Source organism: Salmo trutta, chromosome 22, assembly GCF_901001165.1.
Source record: "Salmo trutta chromosome 22, fSalTru1.1, whole genome shotgun sequence".
Classification (NCBI taxonomy): Eukaryota; Metazoa; Chordata; class Actinopteri; order Salmoniformes; family Salmonidae; genus Salmo; species Salmo trutta.
This window is the reverse complement of record NC_042978.1, coordinates 17775439-17799351: the sequence shown is the minus strand read 5'-3', so window position 1 is coordinate 17799351 and position 23913 is coordinate 17775439. Positions and strand designations below refer to the sequence as shown.

The window sequence follows — 23913 nt, the reverse complement described above, 5'->3', positions numbered from 1 at the left end:
CAAGTCAGATGTAATCAACAAATATGATAGTCAGTAGAAAAAAGGTTAAGGGTACGAGACTGTCCATATCTGGATGTGTTGGCAAAATCCCTACATACAGTATCCCATCGAGCCAAGCGGGGAGAGGGTGCCCATTGTCACAGTTCCAAGACCAATCAGAAACGCCCAGCTAACCCTACGTCAATGATGCCGGTGGATCTGAAAACTGAACTTAGATCTGTGTTAGCAATGATATCCTTCACCGCCGTCATCTTACGACAGATATCTCAAACCTATACAACAAAACAATACATCATTTTGAAGTTTCTTTACAGCGAATTTCTTAGTTACGTGATTGTATTATTAGCAAAGGAGTTTTGAAGTTGAAGGTGCAGTATTTATGAAGTTTGGCAATGAGGACGAGAACTAGCATAGTTCAGCTAGCCAGTTAGTTTAGCCAGGGAAAACCGTGGAAAACGAGCTTGGATCTAGAGCATATGTGCGCCAGCTGGGTAATTCAGGAGTCGGATTGTAGTTTTTATGCCCTGATATCAGTGCTGCCGGTGAAAAGTTTGATTGAAAAATTCAGAGACTGAAACATATAAATCAGATGACTTATATTTAAGGACAGAAAATCGGTATACAATTCCGAAATCAGCAGTACTGTCAATAGTAAAACAAAGCTTAAAATGATGTTTCAGTGAACTGAATACACAACATTTGTGATGAATTCTCTTCCAGACACGGTAGACACCTCCTCACCACTCTATTGAGAAGCATGTACAGGACAAAAGAGGAAAGGCCCACCCCCCCCACTTGTACCATGTCATGAGGATACCTGGACCTCCTATTGAGATGTACCTTTTGTTAAGTAAATCAGCTAAAAAAAGGAGACTGGAGTGCAACATTTAAACTCTGTTAAGGATCAGTTGTACATCCTCAGTCCATAAAACAGCAGAACAATATAGGAGATTTTAACAGAAACATGATAATATTATAATGGAGGCTGAAATATGATTATGAACATGTAGGTGGGCAACTACATTCCAATACTTTAAGTAGGAGTGGTGCTAGTACAGAAAAACAGTATCACCCCTTCCATATTATCATTGGGTCGTTCCTTACATAATATAACTGTGTTCGCATTTGCTTCATTTTGCATAGAGATTCTCCATCAGTGCACATGAAGTGCTGTCTCTAAGTGACAATAAAGGGACAGTAAGTCAGCCAGCAGTAGAGGGTGAAATTGGGTACAGTCTGTGTTCACCTGAATATGACACTCCTACAATGCTTCAGGCTCCAATTTCCTCTGTGATTAAACAGCATGGTTTAAGTATAAAATATCTGTGAAATGCCTGGAGGTAAAGCAAAAGTTATCTCCTCATTCTCAGCTTCAGAGCTTACTGGGGGGGGGGGGGGGGGGGGCTTTGTGGATGAGCTAAACCCTTGACTCCTGTTTTCTAGACTTTTGAGAGGATCCCTAAGCAGTTCATTGACCATCAGAGTAAGTTGTGAAGCTAAACAGCCAGTGTAGTGGAGCGGCAGCAACAGTGCATAATGAGTTCCACTGAACAGCAGCAGCCGTAGCGGCAGTAGCTCTCCCTTATACACACATTTACTCGCATGCTCCTGTAGTGAAAGAGCACACCGCCACCAGTCCAGGCTTTCACTGTGGCAGAGCTCCATCCTCCCCTAGACACAAAGCCCTGTGCCTACTGGGATCCAGGGGCTGGGTCTGGAACACAAAGAACAGAGAGAGGAGAGAGACTACAGTTGCCTTTTTATCTGCAGAGGAAGAGGGAGTTAGTAGATGCTCTATAGATAGGGAGGTAGCGCAGGGGGAGAGGGGGAACGAAGCGATTTGCAGTCAGGCTCAGCTGCTGATGCTACAAGCTGGAGGTTCACTGATTGCTATAGGAAGCTGGAGGCTCACTGATTGCTATAGGAAGCTGGAGGCTCACTGACTGCTATAGGAAGCTGGAGTAGCAACATCACAGTACAGCACACACACACTCTCCGGACGGACAGACCGCGGAACCAGAGACGCACAGACACATACACGCTGAGCGAGGAACAGGTTTGCAAATGTGGATGGACCACCAGTCAAGTTCCAGTCCTGGGTAAGCCAACTTCCTCTGATTCACAAGCCACACACACACAGGCATGCACCCAGTATAGACACCGAACAGAGAGAACTAAGAACGGGTACTGACACTGACACCCACCTGTAATTAACTGAAGGCATAAAAGCATTATTTAATTAGGTTCTCAAACCACAGATTAGGTCATAGATACGTGAATGGATACCGTCTCTTCATCCTGTTTTGACTCCCTGCCTTGTGGACTTTTGAGCGGTTTCCTATCACATCAGTGTCATCCCAACCCTTCTGTTATTTCTCTCAGAGGCTCTGTTTGTTGTTTCTACATCAGCCTCAGGTCAAATTAGGTTTGGGGGTTATGCAGTCATAACAGATAATCAAATCAAATTTTATTGGTCACATAAACATATTTAGCAGATGTTATTGCGGGTGTAGCGAAATGCTTGTGTTCCTAGCACCAGCAGTGCAGTAATATCTAACAATTCACAATAATACACACACATCTAAAAGTAAAATAATGGAATTAAGAAATATATAAATATTAGATCGAGCAATGTCGGAGTGTCATTGACTAAAATACAGTAGAATAGAATACAGTACATACATATGAGATGAAAAAAGCAGTATGTAAACATTATGAAAGGGACTAGTGTTCCATTATTAAAGTGGCCAGTGATTCCAAGTCTATGTGTATAGGGCAGCAGCCTCTAAGATGCAAGGTTGAGTAACCGGGTGGATGCCGGCTAGTGATAGCAATAGATTGTCTAGCTCCTTTTGAAAACAGACATCTGATCTTGTTATCTCTGTAGGTGGATATTCTCTCCTTGTCCCTAAAATGTGTCTTCTCTGTTTGCTTCCTCCGTGCCGCCCCGCTCGGCCTGTGTCTATGCTCATCCTCACACAATTAGATCTTAATTACCAGGACATGGGGCTGAGAGAAGGTTGCACCCCAGGATCGATCCTGCAGGCGTATCACGGTGAGGGGGACGTGTTGTATGACTCCCTGTCCTGCCACAGTCAGACTGACTGGCTTAGTGGGACTGACTGACTGTGGAGCTCCTCTAGGGCTTCCAGCCTCCCTAGACACGCAGACCGAGAGAGAGTCAGGCAGGCAGACAGACAGACAGACAGACAAGCGGAACAATAACTGCTGGTGGAACTCAGTTCAGTTCTCCTATCCAATTCGCCTGCCTATATGCCTGGAGTTATTTCTGATGATGCCTGTCTTTATTGGTTTTCCTGATGTTTTTTACGTGAGAGATGAGATTATACTTGGGATATTGGATGGGATATTGGTTCTTCAGAAACAGAAGGGCACTGGTAGCTATTGGACTTACACAGCTCAGTCAATTGTGTTTAACAGCACCTAGCCACAGTATAACCCTGTCTATCCATAACGAAATGTCCTAATGAATGTTTATGGCATCCAGAATGCATCAGAGTGCAATGTATCCATTATGCCTACGGTCCTTTGCCATCTCCTGCTGTTGCATATAAAGCTGTCCACTGTGCTCAAATGTGACATTACATCTCCTCAGCACTGGCAGTGCCGAGCTTCATTGTGTTCCATCATGGCTTTACGAGGCCAGTAAAACCCATGCATCCCCTGTCATCAGGCTTAGTGCACTGCTACTATCACAGTCTGCAGTAGAGAACGAGGGAACAAGTAGAGGACAACCCAGGGGCTACTAGTGGCATGTCAGTGGCCACAGTGAAAATGTCCAGCTGGACAGTTCACTCTTGAAATATACCTCCCACTCACTCAGTTGCATAATGAATGTTCAGAATGACCTGTCCTTGCCAATCTGCAGGGCTGTCCTTGGCAACATCAATTGTACCTTAAGAACATCAAACCTGGATCACAGCTTATAGAAGTAATTGAAGAGACAGATTGATAACATTGAAAGAGCCTGTCACACGTTTTTGTGAGGGCTTTCATATACTACATTGCCTTGTTATGAAAGTGTAGTAATTGAAAGTGTAGTAATAGAAGTGTAGTAATTGGAATTAGCACCATTATGTAACTTGATTCAGTATTGTACTATGATGTCTACCTGCTGGTGACCAAAGCTAATAAGTAAGATTATTCTGCAATAATAGGCAATATTCCCCATGTGGCTCAGTTGGTAGAGCATGGTGTTTGCAACACCAGAGTTGTGGGTTTGATTCCCACGGGGGACCAGTACGGAGAAAAAATGTATGAAATGTATGCATTCACTACTGTAAGTCGCTCTGGATAAGAGTGTCTGCTAAATTACTAAAATGTAATGTAAATATATTCCTCAGTTCAATCAGAGGTGGACCTATCATCAATCCTATCATCATATCACACCTATCCAATTGTCACCTCCACCAACCCTAATGCATTTCCTCTGTTTCCCTGGAGTCCTTGAACCTGCCATGTAGTTACATTTGGCATCTGAGCTAATGAGTTTGCCTGTATCCCCTTTGTAGCACCCAGAGCATCTGCCAGCGCAGATACTAAAATAGCAGGGCAGAACAGAGGAGAGGCGGAAACAGGGATTTGTATTACTTTGTATGTCTTTTGGGTTTCGGCATGAAAGAGAATGAACAAGTCATGTCTATACAAGGGTGCTGAGAGAGAACGCTCTCATTAGTAGTGGTATGTGCGCTGTAGCTGGTTATCATTTCTATATGCTATTTCTGTAGCATGGTCAATGTGATCTGCTACAGCCTGGAATCTATTGAGGAGTGAACAAGTCATTTTGTTCAGGTTATTAGTTGTTGGTTTTCCATCACATTTCATTTCAATTATTGATCAACAATATATTTGCTAGCGTTTTTCTAAAAGGCACTCAAGTATTTCTTTCACATCGTCCACTTCCCAAACAGCTCTATAAAACACTTAGATCCTGTTATTTTCAGAAGGTCAACAAAATGGCAGAAGATAGAGGTATGGAAGCGTAAGAGGCTTGCAGTTAAAAACATGAACCTTTAGGTGTAACTGAGTGTGGCCGCAGAGCCGCTAAATCACCTAGTGGGCAGTTTAACGAGGAGGGGGCTGTGAGTTTATATACTTGTCAGTCTCCACCTCATTTGATTTGATGTATTTTCTGGGCCTGGCAGCTCCACTTGAAATAGTGTGACTTTCTGGCCATAAAACAGATCTCTCTCCAGTATGGTACATGAGTGGGTTGTGGGGGCAGCAGGGTGAGTTATACAGGCTCTATACTACTGTAGCTGTATCACTCATAGGCCATAGCCTTCCTGTTTTATCACACCTATTTGCTTGGGCCTTTGGGGACGATGGTTCAGGTTCCTCTCTCTCTCTCTGTGTGGACCTATTTTTTTGGGCCAGCTCTTTAATTATGTCATTAGATTAATAATCATCTAGTCATCAAACAAGCCACGAGCTGGTTGTTCCAATGTGCCATAATGTGATTTGATCTGAGTCCACAAGGTGTTTGATTACCCCGCCCAGGGTCTGCCCACCACTTGCCAGCAGGTGGCTTTAATTTGATTGATTTATAAGCGTTTGCCCAAAATAGCTGTTATATTGTATAAATGTGCCCACACACAGCCCCAACCCTGGCTATAAGTCATAATAGAACCCTATTGTCTTGTGTAACCAGCCTTAAACCGATTGATGCTCTGTGCAAATGGGAGTATTTAACATTAGATTGATCAATCGGTTTTCACATGGAGCATTTAACGCACGTTAGTTAATAGTTTACAGGGCCGACTGAGCTTGGAACTGGCAACGTTCAGCAGGGGAGTGAGTGACAGGTGTAGATGGGTGATCAGTCACATTGTGCTGGAGCTCAGTCATCCACCCGCACTCTCCTCAATCAGCCTCTCTGTCTATTGCAGGGGATCATGGTATCAGTTCAGAAGCAGGCTATATTTTAGCCGTTCAGCATTAAATAATAATGAGTCAGTTCATCAAATCATCTTATGAGGAGGCAGAGGATACAGCAGCAGAAGGAGAGCAGAGCAGACACTGCTATCCAGTAGCAGGGTGTCGGGTAAATTCTATTTTATTTCTGAGAGCTGTGGCAAAGTGTGGCATCAAGGGGAGCTAATGATAAACTGTAAACCCAGTTGTTTCCTTCATTATGCAGGGTTAATATATATGTGATGTGAAGAGCCGAAGGCAAGAGGAAGAGAAGAAAGGCCTCCTCCTCCTCCTCTCCCAAAGCATCCCAGGAGTTGGAGTGTATTTTTAGGTCATTTGCTACTTTTTTAAATATTTTTTTTTTTTTACATTTGCAGGGGAAGGGACCTATTCCATTTTTATCTAGATGTTTGGAACGAAGATATTGAATGTCTGTACATGTTGGTGACAGTTGATGGTGAGATCCTTCAGCTTCACTGTCAGAGCAAGTTTGATCAGAAATACAGTGCTGAGAATCCAGGCTTTGAACTACTTGAAAGATATGGTTAGGATTTATCTTTGTATTGAGGCCTGCACTGGAATCTATGATATGCTGTGCACACACTGCATATTTATGTTAACTCACATGAGAATTTGAGTTCACTGGCTGCTTATACATTAGCTTTATTGTCATTTAGCACACTCTTATACAGAGCAATTTATAGGAGCAAATAGTTTTAAGTGCCTTGCTCAAGGGCACATGGGCATATTTTTCACCTAGCCGGCTCGGGGATATTCGAACCAGCAACCTTTTGATCACTGGCCCAACACCCTTAACTGCTAGCTTAACTGCCGTATACAGACCGAGTGAGGGGAATACTTTGTTGGTGAGTGTGTGTGTGTGCATGTCTCCTCTCTCAGAGCCTTTTTGAGCAGGGCTGAAGAACATTTGGTATGCATTGTGGGTGTGTTTCTGGATGGCATTCACAGTTCTCTCTATTTGACAGGTATACTCATCTCTCTGCACTGGGTTGCCACACTCTTAAGGTTAAGAGGACGGAGCGCCTTTGGTTCATGAATTCATCATGGGAGTTAAAATGGATGCAGCAGCATCGATGCCTCTCTCCACTCCAGCATGTATTTGGCTGAAATGAATTATTCAGCTTTCTTAGAAATAAATACACAACCATCACAGATTCACAGATTGGCCAGTTGTATGGCAGTAAACTGTCAGAACCTATCTCCCTCTCCAATCCTCTATCTAGCATGTCTTCCCTGCCCCTCTCCTTCAGATGAGGAGCGGCCTTTCTTCCTTCATGGTGTGGTGAAGGCTGATTGGTGGATGTGTCTGGGTTAACATTGTCTAAGGGGCCTATTATCTGTGTGTCGGCACGGAGTTTGTTGTTTGTTTCTGTGCTTGGCTGTGCTGTTTCTTTGAGACTAACTGCCTGCATGCGTTTATATAGCATGCTGTTTTATCCCAGCTCCAGTGAAGCCAGTGAGTTCCTGTGTGGTGTCAGAAGAGATCTGCGTTTGATGTGCAGCACCCAATTACCCAGGGACCTCATTGTACAGAGCAGACCATGGCATGCTGCCTACCCAAGCCTGTGGGAAGCTATGAAGTGAATATGGGACCTCTATGTTAGCATCTGCCCCAATCCAGGGTCAGTAAAATTACAATTAACTCTGATTTCAATTGACAGGTTTAGTGGGACTCAATTTTGATTGTCATTACGCTAGACATGCTACAGACTGTTGCCATTGTAATTTGAAACTCAATTGTTGGCCTTTTGGTGGCGTTTTCTATAAGGCAAATAATCAATAATTAATGATCTATATTGTAGATTCAAATGACATATGATTGTAAAAACGCATGATACATCTCACATCGTACTATTCCTGTAGGGAGGCCGGCCCAGCTTGCAGGGGTAGGAATCACATACTGGGAGAGAGAGTAAGCAGCTGAGTCCTCCTTCCCCTCCTCTTAAGTCCCTCTTCATCCCTCTCTCCTTCCCTTTCTCCCATAAGCTCTAAAAAAAGCAGCTGAGTCCCCTGCTATCTTTCCCTCCTCTCCAATCCTTCCACCTTCCTCCCCTCTCTTTTTTCATTCTAAGCTTTCATCAGGGAGAACTCAGAACCTCTGTCATTTGCACGGTTCAGTGTGAACTCTCCCTGGAGCATTAGGCAGACTTTAGCAAGGCCACTGCACAGTGGGGTAGGATTTCTCTAATGCTGAGATTTACACCGGAGAGACAGGAGAGAGCACCTGTCAAATACCCATCCAATCACATACGTCTGCACTCTCCGCAGCGCCTCAACTTCGGCAAAACCCTTTTTTCTGCTCTCTCTTCTTCCCTGGTTCTGTCAAATTGTATAATCCCTCATCACCTTCCCTTAAACCCTCTCTCTCCTTTACTATGTTTCTTTTGATTAGTTTTTTTTCTCATTCTTTCCTTCAGGAAAAATAGTTATTTTTCTCTTCCTCTCCATCAATTTGTAATTTCTGCCATATCATCCTGCAGACTTCTCTTTTTCCTTAACTGTAATTGAAATTATTCTCCCCTCCTTTGGACTTTCCTTCATCAACTGTTTACTCTTCATGGTCACTCAGTCTCTCCACACCTCTATTTTCTTCACCCTCTCTCCCTCTGTAACAAGAGGCTATATCAGATCGTGTTAGATTGATTTCTCTGTAGCTTGTCCCGAAAAAAGTTTCTCCCAAGTGTGTGTGACACCTACTCCCGTTGTCTGCTGCACTGACTCTGAAGTTATGGCTAGCCCCAAGTCGTTATATATTTTTTATTGTGCTTTATGCCATTTGCCTCATGCCGCCTGCGTGCTTTGTTGACTATGAACTTGCTTGTTTACCCAACTGTGGGACAGACTATGTTCGTTCCCACACTTGGAACTCTGACTCTCTATTGGTTACACGGACTCTTGGCCTCCCATCCTATTCTAACCACCTCTCGCTGGCTTTGTATTCAAGTTACCTGATGAAACTGCTGTACAATATGATCTTGTTGCCATCTAATGCACATTCAAATGAGGACAGCTCTCCCTGTCCTCTGCCGTGCCCTGATTGTAATACTGCTGCTGATATATAGAAATGTGCATGTACACCCTGGCCCATCTACTGTTGCTATCCCCAGTTCTGACTCTGATATCTGCTTCACTGATTTCTGCTCTTGTAAAAGCCTGTGTTTTCTGCACGTTAACACTAGAAGGTTATTACCTAAAATGTATCAATTGAACGTGTGAGTTCACAGCTCCAATCCAGATGTGTTGGTCATTACTGAGACGTGGTTAAGAAAGAGTGTTTTGAACGCTGATGTTAGCATTTAACCTTTTTCGGCTAGACAGATCTTCCAAAGGTGGTGGAGTGGCAATCTTTACCAAGGAACACCTTCAGTGCTTGGTTGCTAGGTGACCTAAACTGGGACATGCTTAAACCACCTGACCAAGTCCTAAAGCAATGGGACTCCCTACATCTTTTTCAGATTACTACCAATCCCACAAGGTATGACTCCAAACACCCAGAAAAGGCTACTCTCCTTAATGTTATCCTCGCAAACAATCCTGATAGATATCAGTCAGGTGTTTTCTGTAATGACCTTAGGGATCACTGTTTTACAGCCTATGTTTGTAATGGCTGCTCAGTGAAACGACCTGTCCTGATTCATAGATGCTTGCTAAAACACTTGAATGAGCAAGGCTTCCTTCATGACCTGGCCTCTGTAAATTGGTATAGAAGCATATATTTTCAGTGGTATTGTTAACAAACATGCCCCATAAAGAAAATTTGAATTAAAAACAGGTTCAGCCCCTGGTTCGACCCTGATCTGACAGTTACTCCACCTCAAGAATTCCATTTGGCAAAAGGCTCGGCATACTCATCCTGACTGGCTCTCGTTCAGGCAAATGAGAAATAAGTGTACTCAGGCTATGCGGAAGGTCAACGTTAGTTACTTTAAGGAGCAGTTCTCTCTCTGGGTCTAACCCCAAGAAGTTCTGGAAAATGGTTAAATACTTGGAGAATAGACCCTCCTCCTTTAATGTTGATGATGTGGTTGTTATTGACAAGGAGCGCATGGCTGAGCTCTTTAATCACCACTTCATTAAGTCAGAATTCCTATTTGACTCAGCCATGCCTCCTTGTCCGTCCAACATTTCCTTATCTCCCACCCCTACTAATACGACTTGCCCTGATGCTCCTCCCTCTTTCCCCCCCGCCCCGCTACAAAGTTTCTCCATGCAGGCGGTCACTGAGTCAGAGGTGCTAAAGGAGCTCTTTAAACTTGGCCACAAAAAACAATCTGGGTCAGATGTGTCTTTGGCTATGCCGGATTAAGTGATATGACATGCTAACCTATTAAATTATTTCTCTGTAATTAATATTACCTGATTAAGCTAATCATGTAAATGTAATTAACTAGAAAGTCGGGGCACCACGGAAGAACGTTTATAGAGCCGTTATCTTCCGAATAAACTCTTAAAATACTTAGTAATATTTTACATCGATAGCAGTCAATATTAACCCTTGTCTTATTTTCAGTCTCATAATGAAAGTTGTAAATTCTTGGTTATCTTCACGAACCCTGGCTAACAAGTTGAATCAGCAATACAAAATTGGGTTTAATTATTTATTTACTAAATACCTAAACTAATCACACAGAATTACATATACACAGAATACCAATGATGTCATACAGAAAACGTCCTGGTGGACGGAACCTGTATCATGGCTGGTTACACAAAGGAAAGGGGGTTGGGCTTGAATGAAAGAGCGGGAAGACTTAGGAACGAAGAAACAGCAGCTATGCTATCGTAAATACATTATCTTATGCATTCTAAATTACCGCCCATTTGGAAAAGGAAAATGCAATAAATATTTACTCTGAGCTGCGCTTCGGTAGATTGGTCGTAGATGCTGGCCGGGTTGGCCAACAGATCTTCCTGTCCTTGGGAGAATGTCTCTGGTGGTAAATTGGATACGTGGTGGTATCTTCGTCTGTTTGTTAGACTGGATCCGTCGTCCGTCCTTTCCTAGCCCACGTCTACAGCGGCCGCTGCTAACTCAACGGCTAGGAAGTATCACTTCTGTAGTGAATAAGCTCAAAGTTCATACCATTCACAACCAAAGCTCACGCCGAGGTTGGCTTAGTTCTGTTCTTGACATGTGTGTCCTTCTAACGTAGAGGCTGCAGACCTTACGTACTGGAACAACCTGGTTATCTTTTCGTCAAAGGCTTATATAGTGGAGAGGGGGGAAGGATGTGTTTCATCGTTTATAACCCCTCCTCTTCACAGGGGTGGGCCACTGATCAAGCAGGGCACTTTCCTTATGAAAACCCAAATCTCTCATTTGGAAGCTAAAATTACATTCCATCTCCTAACAAACAATTTCAATATCAAACATTTCAATTGCATAACAATTCCATGTGACTCTGATAACTAGAGGGTGTATACTTTCTCAGGTACAGTTTATGTCATCCTGTCATCAGTCATAATGTCTCAGATGACAACAGAACTGACATACATACTCATTACGTTCCCAAGCATATTTCCAACTGGTTTTATTACCAAAATATGGTTCCTTTCCCCATTTGTTTGATGTTCCCAGACTCTCTATATTTAACACAGGCTATTCAAGTCCTTCAGTAGGGTCAGAGAGGGGAAGGGAGAAAGGTATTTATGGGGGGGGGGTCATAAACCTTACCCACAGGCCAACGTCATGACAGATGGTTTAGACCATTTCTTCTTTAAGGTTGATGCCCCTATCATCGCCAAGCCTATCTCTGACCTTTTTAACCTGTCTCTCCTCTCTGGGGAGGTTCCCATTGCTTGGAAGGCAGTCGCGGTGCATCCGTTATTTAAAGCTGATTCTAACTGTTAAAGGCCTTCTATTTTCCCCTGCTTATCAAAAGTGTTGGAAAAACTTGTCAATAATCGGCTACACGTGCCTCTCCCTAATGTCAATATGCCTTGTCTATTGCTGTTTTGGTTTGTAATTTTTTGTCTTATTTCACTGTAGAGCCTCCAGCCCTGCTCAATATGCCTTAGCTAGCCCTTTTGATCCACCCTCACACATGCGGTGACCGCACCTGGCTTAAATGGTGCCTCTAGAGACAAAACCTCTCTCATCGTCACTCAATGCCTAGGCTTACCTCCACTGTACTCACATCCTACCTTACCCTTGTCTGTACATTACGCCCAGAAACCTGCTCATTTTACTTTCTGTTCCGAATGCACTAGACGGCCAGTTCTTTTAGCCTTTAGTCGTACTCTTATCCTACTTCTCCTCTGTTCCTCTGGTGATGTATAGGTTAACCCCAGCCCTGCAGCCCCCAGCACCACTCCCATTCCCCAGGCGCTCTCATTTGATGCATGTTAACATTAGAAGCCTCCTCCCTAAGTTTGTTTTATTCACTGCTTTAGCACACTCCGCCAACCCGGATGTCCTAGCCGTGTCTGAATCCTAGCTTAGGAAGGCCACCAAAAGTCTTATAAATAACTATAACATTTTCTGACAAGATAGAACTGCCAAAGGGGGCGGAGTTGCAATCTACTGCAGAGACAGCCAACAGAGTTCTGTCATACTATCCAGGTCTGTGCCCGAACAATTCAAGCTTCTACTTTTAAAAATCCATCTTTCCAGAAACAAGTTTCTCACCGTTGCCGCTTGTTATAGACTCCCTTCAGCCCCCAGCTGTGCCCTGGACACCATATGTGAATTGATCGCCCCCCATCTATTTTCAGAGTTTGTACTGTTAGTTGACCTAAACTGGGACATGCTTAACACCCCGGCCGTCCTACAATCTAACCTAGATGCCCTCAATCTCACACATTATCAAGGAACCTACCAGGTACAACCCTAAATCCGTAACCATATGGGCACCCTCTTAGATATCATCCTGACCAACTTGCCCTCTAAATACACCTCTGCTGTCTTCAACCAGGATATCAGCGATCACTGCCTCATTGTCTGCGTGCGTAATGGGTCTGCGGTCAAACGGCCACCCCTCATCACTTTCAAACGCTCCCTAAAACACTTCAGCAAGCAGGCCTTTCTAATCGACCTGGCCCGGGTATCCTGGAAGGATATTGACCTCGTCCCGTCAGTAGAGCTCTTCAAAAGGGCTTTCCTCTCCATCTTAAATAAGCATGCCCCATTAAAAAAATGTAGAACTAAGAACAGATATAGCCCTTGGTTCACCCCACCCCAGCCCTTGACCAGCACAAAAACATCCTGTGGCGTTCTGCATTAGCATCGAATAGCCCCTGCAACTTTTCAGGGAAGTCAGGAATCAATATACTCAGTCAGTTAGGAAAGCTAAGTCTAGCTTTTTCAAACAGAAATTTGCTTCCTGTAGCACTAATTCCAAAAAGTTTTGGGACACTGTAAAGTCCATGGAGAATAAGAGCACCTCCTGCCAGCTGCCCACTGCACTGAGGATAGGAAACACTGTCACCACCGATAAATCTACGATAATCGATCATTTCAATAAGCATTTTTCCACCTGGCTACCCCTACCCCGGGCCAACATCTCAGCACCCCCTGCAGTAACCCCCCCCCCCCCGCTTCTCCTTCACCCAAATCCAGACAGCTGATCTTCTGAAAGAGCTGCAAAATCTGGATCCCTACAAATCCGCTGGGCTAGACAATCTGGACCCTCTCTTTCTAAAATGATCAGCTGAAATTGTTGCAACCCCTATTACTAGCCTATTCAACCTCTCTTTGGTATCGTCTGAGATCCCCAAAGATTGGAAAGCTGCCGCGGTCATCCCCCTCTTCAAAGGGGGAGACACTCTAGACCCAAACTGTTATAGACCTATATCCATCCTGACCTGCCTTTCTAAAATCTTCGAAAGCCAAGTTAATAAACAGATCACCGACCATTTCAAATCCCACCGTGCCTTCTCCACTATGCAATCTGGTTTCCGAGCTGGTCATGGGTGCACCTCAGCCATGCTCAAGATCCTAAACGATATCATAACCGCCATCAATAAAAGACAGTACTGTGCATCCGTCTTCATCGACCTGGCCAAGGCTTTCGACTCTGTCAATCACCGCATTCTTATCGGCAGACTCAACAGCCTTGGTTTCTCAAATGACTGCCTCGCCTGGTTCACCAACTACTTCTCAGAGTTCAGTGTGTCAAATCGGAGGGCCTGTTGTCCAGACCTCTGGCAATCTCTATGGGGGTGCCACAGGGTTCAATTCTTGGGCCGACTCTTTTCTCTGCATATATCAATGATGTCGCTCTTACTGCTGGTGATTCTCTGATACACCTCTACGCAGACGACACCATTCAGTAAACATCTGGCCCTTCTTTGGACACTGTGCTAACAAACCTCCAAACGAGCTTCAACACCATACAACACTCCTTCCGTGGCCTCCAACTGCTTTTAAATGCTAGTAAAACTAAGTGCATGCTCTTCAACCGATTGCTGCCCGCACCCTCCCACCATCACTACTCTGGACGGTTCTGACCTAGAAATTGTGGACAACTACAAATACCTAGGTGTCTGGTTAGACTGTAAACTCTCCTTCTAGACTCACATTAAGCATCTCCAATCCAAAATTAAATCTAGAATTGGCTACCTATTTCGCAACAAAGCCTCCTTCACTCATGCTGTCAAACATACCCTCGTAAAACTGACTATCCAACCGATCCTTGACTTCGGCGATGTAATTTACAAAATAGCCCCAACACTCTACACAGAGCACGTAATCCAGCAGGTATATTTATTTTGTGTTATTGACTGTACATTTGTTTATGTGTAGCTCTGTGCTGTTGTTTTTGTCGTACTGCTTTGCTTTATAATCAACTGACTGGCTTTCTTGATGTCTATAGTATTCTCTCTGGTATGCAATCTGGTTTCCGCTCAGGTTATGGATGTGTCACTGCAAGGTCCTAAATGATGTCACCATTGCCCTTGATTCTAAGCAATGTTGTGCTGCTATTTTTATTGATTTGGCCAAAGCTTTTGATACGGTAGACCATTTCATTCTTGTGGGCCGGCTAAGGAGTATTGGTGTCTCTGAGGGGTCTTTGGCCTGGTTTGCTAATTACCTTTCTCAAAGATTGTAGTGTGTAAAGTAAGAACATCTGCTTTCTCAGCCACTGCCTGTCACCAAGGGAGTACCCCAAAGCTCAATCCTAGGCCCCACACTCTTCTCAATTTATATAAAAAACATAGCTCAGGCAGTAGGAAGCTCTTTCATCTATTTATTTGCAGATGATAGTCTTATACTCAGCTGGCCCCTCCCCGGATGTTGTGTTAAACGCTCTACAACAAAGCTTTCTTAGTGTCCAACAAGCTTTCTCTGCCCTTAACCTTGTCCTGAACACCTCCAAAACAAAGGTCATGTGGTTTGGTAAAAAGAATCCCCCTCTTCCCGCAGGTGTGATTACTACCTCTGAGGTTTTTAGAGTTTGAGGTAGTCAACTCATACAAGTACTTGGGAGTATGGCTAGACGGTACGCTGTCCTTCTCTCAGCATATATCATAGCTGCAGGCTAAGGTTAAATCTGGAGTTGGTTTCCTCTATCGTTAATCGCTACTCTTTCACCCCAGCTGCCAAACTAACCCTGATTCAGATGACCATCCTACCCATGCTAGATTACGGAGACATAATTTATAGATCAGCAGGGGAAGGTGCTCGTGAGTGGCTAGATGTGCTTTACTATTCGGCCATCAGGCTTGCCACAAATGCACTTATAGGACACACCACTGCACTCTATACTCTGTAAACGGGTCATCTCTGTATACCCGTTGCAAGACCCACTGGTTGATGCTTATTTATAAAAACCTCTTATGCCTCACTCCCCCCTATCGGAGATACCTACTGCAGCCCTCATTCTCCACATACAACACCCGCCAGTCACATTCTGTTAAAGGTCCCCAAAGTGCACACATCCCTGGGTCGCTCCTCTTTTCAGTTCGCTGCAGCTAGCGACTGGAATGAGCTGCAAAAAACACTCAAACTGGACATTTTTATCTCCATCTCTTCATTCAAAGACTCAATCATGGACACTCTTACTGACAGTTGTGGCTGCTTTACGTGATGTATTGTTGTCTCTACCTTCTTGCCCTTTGTGCTGTTGTATGTGCAAAATAATGTTTGTACCATGTTTTGTGCTGCTGCCGCCATGTTGTGTTGCTACCATGCTGTGTTGTCATGTGTTGCTGCCACGGTATGTTGTTGTCTTAGGTCTCTCTCTATGTAGTGTCGTGGTATCTCTCTTGTCGTGATGTGTGTTTTGTCCTATATTTTATTTTTTATTTAATCCCAGCCCCCGTCCCTACAGGAAGCCTTTTGCCTTTTGGTAGGCCGTCATTGTAAATAAGAATTTATTCTTCACTGACTTGCCTAGTTAAATAAATTAATAAATAAATAAAATACTTCATTTGAATTCAAGCCCTTTTATCAGATGGGTTCTCCTCTGGTATATCGTCTCCCCTCGTTTGTGTATTTGGCTAAGAATGTTATAGATACAGTGCAATGGGGTAGTAATTATATCTGTGGATGTATTACCAGTTCATTATCTATGATGTGATGAGAGATGTTCCTCCCTATGCGCCGTGAAAAAGATTGCCAATGTTTTCTGTGGCTCTTAATTGCATTAGCAATTAGTGTAATTAGCGTAATCTTGCCAAATAGCATTGGCATGAAAACCTCATTATTTGGCTTTATCAAGAAATAGACATTATTAACACTCAGAGAATAACTCACTAAACAAACAAATTTCCCAACAACATTACCTCATAGCAAAATATAACATCAATGCTGGTCTGTGAAGTGGACCCTCTTCTTCTTTTTATGGTGAACAAACAAAAAGCTAAATGCTATTTTTATTACAACTATATCACAATAATTGCCTGTTGGACTGGATGTGTCAAACTTTATTGGTCACATACACATGTTTAGCAGATGTTATTGGTCACATACACATGTTTAGCAGATGTTATTGGTCACATACACATGTTTAGCAGATGTTATTGGTCACATACACATGTTTAGCAGATGTTATTGGTCACATACACATGTTTAGCAGATGTTATTGCGGGTGTAAAATCTAACAATTTCACAATACACACAAGTCGAAGTAAAATTAACAATGTATAAATATATGGACGAGCAATGTCAGAGCAGCAGTCCAAACGTGCGTTTGGCTCCACCCAGTTCAAACAGTTTACATCAGACACCTATCTCCCCGCAGACTCACAGTGCTACATGTCTCTTGTGATTGGGTCAGGTGAGTTCCCTCCCCGAGGGATACATTTTTTTGCCTCCAACTTAATTCTCCCAAACTGTCCTGTCACTAAAGCCTTGCAGTGGAGGCTGCAGACAGCAGAGCAGGGAAACAATTTGGGATGTTTAACCTTTTGTTCCGGTGTTTAGACAGCTTTCTGTGTGGTCTCAATTTCCTAGAGAGCCTGCCAGCTGTACCCAACAGCCATCTGTCTTGGAAGCGGTGAGATTACCAGGGGTGTAGGAGGCAGAGTGGGCCGGGCAGCCAGAACACCACAGGATTAAACAGAGTACACTGAAGTAAACCAGGCAAACATACCCAGGCTGAAATATGGACAACACAGTCCTATGTTCTATCACAATAACAGTATATCATAATCCTTCTCAGTATGCCTCAGATCTGTGTGTGTCAATTTTTTATAATTGGTCAGTAGTAGTAGTTGTTATTGTCTGAACTGCACTATTTCCCAAAAAAATGTTTCTATGGATCACATTTTTATCTGAAGAGCAAAGACAAAGCTAAATAAATATGTTGTACGTCCATAACATCCTCCATAAGGAATCATTGTTGTGCAACAGAATAACAAGCAAAAATCTAATATATACTAAAATAGCCTTCTGTATCTCATGCTGTTGCCCTGTCACTGAGCTAACAAGCATTAGGCTACTGCATGAGGGGAATCAGGTGACCTATTCTGCTTTGCTTTTTGAGACTTACTGCACCAGCAGCTTGTGAGTGACCTTTTCAGGTGGGTGAGGGCTGGAATATCGGGTGCTCTCTATGTTGTTGGTGATGAGAGCCCAGCTTGTAAGCCCCTCTGGTGCAGTGTTGACCCCTGGGGCCCCCTGTGGCCATGCCCACCTCCTCTACTCCCTCTCTCCCGTCTCTACTTTTGCCCTTTACTCCTCCACTCTGCCCTTCTGCCACCTTCTACCCCTTCCTCCTTCTCTCCCCCTCCTCCCACCCTCCTCACCCAAGGTCAGGGCTGCAGGTTGCCAGTCTGCTGCAGGACCACTGTGTCCCACAAACCACTCAATCTTGACAACCAAAGTCCCCTCCCCAAGACGTGCCATCAGTGGACAAGATGTTGATTTCACATCACTTCGGTTTTCTTTATAAAGTATGTTTTTGACATAGTTTGCTTGAAATTGTTTTGAATCGACCTTGATACCAATCAGACATCTGGTCCTCTATGGAGATTAAACCTTTCTGCCAGTTGGAAATAGAGCAGTGTAAGACCATTAACTTCAAAGGTACTTCGATTCTCTCAATGAATAGCTTTTTAATTCAGTAGAGATATATAAGAATCTATGTGGAAGGCTGTTGTGAGTGAGATCATATTGTAAATTGTTTATTTTGAAGTGTTAGTATGTATTTCCCTTATGTGCCATGATTTTGTGGATTACAACTTCTGTGTTTAATTCATCTGAGTGAAATCCTTTGTCACTTAAGAGGGAAACGCATCATCAGTCATATTTCAAATACATTATTTGAATTTCATACTCTGAGAGTCTACCTGATCAGGTTGGGTTACCATAGTAAATGCCAGGTTAGCTTTTTCTTCGCAGGCCCCTTGAGGCTTCATTATAAGGACAAAATCACTCCCCTCTTATAATAGGCTATTACACTGTTGGAATGCATTGTATGTACAAGTAGCACTGGAATACAGATCTTACTGAGAGTAAATTATTATCCTTCAGAGCTCAGTTAAGCGTAAGTTTGATAATTGGACTTGTGTCATGTACAGTTGAAGTCGGAAGTTTACATACACTTAGGTTGGAGTCATTAAAATTCGTTTTTCAACAACTCCACACATTGCTTGTTAACAAACTATAGTTTTGGCAGGTCGGTTAGGACATCTACTTTGTACATGACACAAGTAATTTTTTCAACAATTGTTTACAGACAGATTATTTCACTTATAATTCACTGTATCACAATTCCAGTGGCTCAGAAGTTGACATACACTAGGTTGACTGTGCCTTTAAACAGCTTGGAAAATTCCAGAAAATGATGTCATGACTTTAGAAGCTTCTGATAGGCTAATTGACATCATTTGAGGCGATTGGAGGTATACCTGTGGATGTATTTCAAGGCCTACCTTCAAACTCAGTGCCTCTTTGCTTGACATCATGAGACAATCAAAATAAATCAGCCAAGACCTCAGAAAAGAATTGTAGACCTGCACAAGTCAGGTTCATCCTTGGGAGCAATTTCCAAACGCCTGAAGGTACCACGTTCATCTGTCCAAACAATAGTACGCAAGTATAAACACCATGGGACCACGCAGCCATCATACCGCTCAGGAAGGAGATGTGTTCATGTCTCCTAGAGATGAACGTACTTTGGTGAAAAAAGTACAAATCAATCCCAGAACAACACCAAAGGACCTTGTGAAGATGCTGGAGGAAACAGGAACAAAAGTATCTATATCCACAGTAAAACGAGTCCTATATCAACATAACCTGAAGGGCCGCTCAGCAAGGAAGACTACGGTTTGCAACTGCACATGGGGACAAAGATGGTACATTTTGGAGAAATGTCCTCTGGTCTGATGAAACAAAAATTACCAGAATTTCTGGTAAGATGTTGTCTAAGACCCCTTTTCCATCTGTTTGACCAGAAATCAAAGCCTGCTTATTCCAAATATTTAGTATGGAAAGTGGTTGAAATGTGTATATATACCTTCATTTCTCCAAAATATAGACTCTTAACTTTCATTTGATGTCCAATTTGACATGCTCCTATGAATTTCACATGTTGGTTCTCATGGGTCCTTTCAGATGGAAATGCCCTATAGCTCTGTTCAACGTGTATTAAGTGCATTTCGCATTATTCTGGATGTAAATCCAAAACACTCCATTTAGTATGATATGTTACTTTTTGTATGGTATGTTAATTTGTGAATGTCCATCATCCATTTTGTATGAATTACAATTCGTATGATATGTTATGAATTTGCAAAATGTACAACATTTAATGAATTTGTTAAACTTATGATGTTACGAATTCTAATTTGTTGTGCCTAATGTTGGCTAGGTGGCTACCTTTGGCTAGGTGGCTAACGTTAGGTAGCTGGGTAACGTCAACTTTAAGGCAAGTGTGTCAAACTCATTCCATGGAGGGCCTAGTGTCTGCGAATTTTCGGTTTTTCCTTTCATTTAAGACCTAGACAACCAGGTGAGGGGAGTTCTTTACTAATTAGTGACCTTAATTGATCAATCAAGTACAATGGAGGAGTGAAAACCCGCAGACACTCGGCACTCCATGGAATGAGTAGGGGGTTAGTGGTTAAGGTTAGGATTAAGGTTAGTGTTAGCTAAAAGGGTTAGGGCTAGGATCTGGGAAAGGGTTCGCTAACATGCTAAGTAGTCGCAAAGTACCTAAAAAGTAGTAAGTAGTTGCTAATTAGCTAAACTGCTGAAGTTGTCCGTGATGAGATTCGAACACGCAGCTAGACGTTTGCGTTATATGCCCAACCAACCAACCACCCACCCTCCTTCCTTTAGTTTTGCAACATGAATGCAACATGAATGCAACATGCAACAATTTCAAAGATTTTACTGAGTTACAGTTCAGTTTAAATAAATTCATTAGGTCCTAATCAATGGATTTCACATGAATGGGAATACAGATATGCATCTGTTGGTCACAGATACCTTAAAAAAAAGTAGAGGCGTAGATCAGAAAACTAGTCAGTTTGACCACCATTTCCCTCATGCAGCGCGAGACATCTCCTTCACATACAGTTGATCAGGCTGTTGATTGTGGCCTGTGGAAGGTTCAATGGCTGTGCGAAGTTTCTGGATATTGGCAGGAACTGGAACAGTCGGTTATGACGCCAACTGCAGTCAGGTCAAGAGTCTGGTGAGAACGACGAGCACACAAATGACGATTTCTGACAGTTTGTGCAGAAATTATTCAGTTGTGCAAACCCACAGTTTCATCAGCTGTCTGGGTGGCTGGTCTCAGATGATCCCGCAAATGAAGAAGCCAGATGTGGAGGTCCTGGGCTGGCGTGGTTACAGGTGGTCTGTAGTTGTGAGGCCGGTTGGACGAACTGCCAAATTCTCTAAAACTAAGTTGGGGGCGGCTTATAGTAGAGAAATTAACATTACATTCTCTGGCAACAGCTCTGGTGGACATTCCTGCAGTCAACATGCCAATTGCACGCAGGTGGTTGGATTATATTGGCAAAGGAGAAATGCTCACTAACAGGGATGGGATCTTTTATTTCAGCTCAGGAAACATGGGACCAACACTTTACATGTTGCATTTATATTTTTGATCAGTGTAATTTGAGTGTCCTGGATTTACGTTTACTATGCTACGTCTAGTCTATGAGACCAGTCTGCTCTGTTAGGTAGTCTTCTCCTACACAGCATGGATGGCTGAGCTTGATAAAGCTAATGGATGAGTAGCAGACATATTTCTACACTGTCTTAGCTGTCTCCTTGTCTCATTGTAACTACCTACCTCAGCATTCTCTCTCTTCTCACTTCAGCATCTAATTGGACCTTCTCTTCTGGAGATGTCATGGCCTATTAAACATTCCCACTACTTCTGAGTGATGAATGAGTTTGAATCCATTTGGCCGGGCAAGAGGAAAGGGATTACTTTCAATTTACACATCGCTCCCTCTGGCAGAACACTTCCTCAAGGAGTTTTGATTTTGAATGCATTATTGGATGGCCTAAACACTAGCTTGCCAATCATCATAGATGTTTGAGAAATGTGCATGTAGCTATGAGATCATGTTACTGACTCTCTGTTTGACTCCTCACCATCTGACTCACATTTCTCACTTTACTGACATAAGCTAAAGGAAGAACCATCCGTAACCTTCTCGGATGCTCATTGACTCCTGTAAATTGTGCTTAATTGCCCTGGTTGATTTGCTAGCAGTGAAAGCAATAGACTGAAGGACGGAGAGTCAGAGAAACCCTAATGGAGGTGATGAGAAGGACACAGAACGCCTGTAGGTCCCATCCGGATTACACAGCCTGTTACGTGTCACTGCACTGTCTGTTGCACCAATCAGAGCACAGGAAACACAGAGGGAGTGTTCTGTGGCGTTCTGGGATTCCAGAGACCCACCTTCATTAGAACAATGTGGATGTGTTTGCAAATAAGGACTCTTCCTGACCTTTAGAGGGAACAGTCACAGTCATGCTGACTGCACAGGAGATGGAGGCATAGGGAAATACAGTGTGTGTGTATGTGTGTCATAAGGGTGCGGACTGTGCATTTGTGCATGAGTGTGAATGTGAGTGTGAGTGTTGATGGGACTGATAGTCTGTGAATGTGTGTAATCAAGTGTTAGAGTGGCCTCATATGCCCCATCTCTGCATCTACGCCAAGTGAATCCCACAGGCAATGCCCAACCCGGGTGAAGGGATGGATCTTGACAGGGCAGTGAGGCCAGCCAAGGAAGGGTGAATGCCAAGCAAGATGGCAGCTCACACTCACCTTCACTCTGTGGCAGCCACTTCACCATCCTGCCTCCAAGCAATCTATACAGTCCTGCATTGTACAGTGCACTCTGGCCCCCTGATAGAAATCAATGGACAGCCTTATGCAGTTGTAAAGCTCCTCTCCTTCATCCTCAATGTCATCATGTCTTTTTCTGGCTAAAGATTTAGTTACCTGGAATAATTAGCAATTATTCTGCCACACGTAATAAGCGATTAAATATATTTTAGTTTATAATTCCTCGACAGGAAATGGAAATAGAATGATGGTATTTCAGCGTGGTTGAACGGATGCCATGAATACTTAAACAATCAGAGCGCTTGACAAAAAGCCACTTGCTATGATCATAAAGGACCATGGAGTAATGGATGTTTCAAAGTCATTACATTTGGTACTTGATGAAAGTGCTTTTCAATGACAGAGTACTTTCCAAATGATGTTCTACTATAACTTAATAGCAATCAGAGGCTACAAGAGGAAATTCTATTTTCTCTGCTTTAATACGGCAAGATTCCCAGATATCCGTGCACTATATTCAGTTGAAGTTGGAAGTTTACATACACTTAGGTTGGAGTCATTAAAATTTGTTTTCAACCCCTCCACAAATTTATTGTTAACAAACTATAGTTTTGGCAAGCCGGTTAAGACATCTACTTTGTGCATGACACAAGTAATTTTTCCAACAATTGTTTACAGACAAATTATTTCACTTATAATTCACTGTATCACAATTCCAGTGGCTCAGAAGTTAACATACACTAAGTTGACTGTGCCTTTAAACAGCTTGAAAAATTCCAATAAATTATGTCATGGCTTTAGAAGCTTCTGATAGGCTAATTTACATAATATGAGTCAATTGGAGGTGTACCTGTGGATGTATTTCAAGACCTACCTTCAAACTCAGTGCCTCTTTGCTTGACATCATGGAAAAATCAAAAGAAATCAGCCAAGACTTCGGAAAAACATTATGAACCTCCACAAGTCTGGTTCATCCTTGGGAGCGATTTCCAAACGCCTGAAGGTACCACGTTTATCTGTACAAACAATAGTACGCAGGTATAAACACCATGGGACCACGCAGCCGTCATATCGCTCAGGAAGGAGACGCGTTCTGTCTCCTAGAGATGAACGTACTTTGGTGAGAAAAGTGCAAATCAATCCCAGAACAACAAGGACCTTGTGAAGATGCTGGAGGGGACGGGTACAGAAGTATCTATATACACAATAAAACGAGTCCTATATAGACATAAACTGAAAGGCCGCTCAACAA

The 23913-nt window shown here is 43.1% G+C and overlaps 1 protein-coding gene across 4 annotated transcripts in view; it reads left to right on the top strand.

Moving 5' to 3' along the window:
• The window catches only part of LOC115158256 (leucine-rich repeat and immunoglobulin-like domain-containing nogo receptor-interacting protein 3), a 49127-nt gene that overhangs the window by 12800 nt on the left and 12414 nt on the right, over positions 1-23913 (top strand). Inside the window, exon 1 of one of the 4 annotated variants that reach the window (XM_029706990.1) lies at positions 1621-2099. The exons of the other annotated variants lie outside the window; for them this stretch is intronic. The gene's annotated coding sequence lies outside the window, so the exon portion shown is untranslated. Of the gene's footprint in view, positions 1-1620; positions 2100-23913 lie in introns of those variants that run through there. 4 annotated transcript variants of the gene reach the window in all.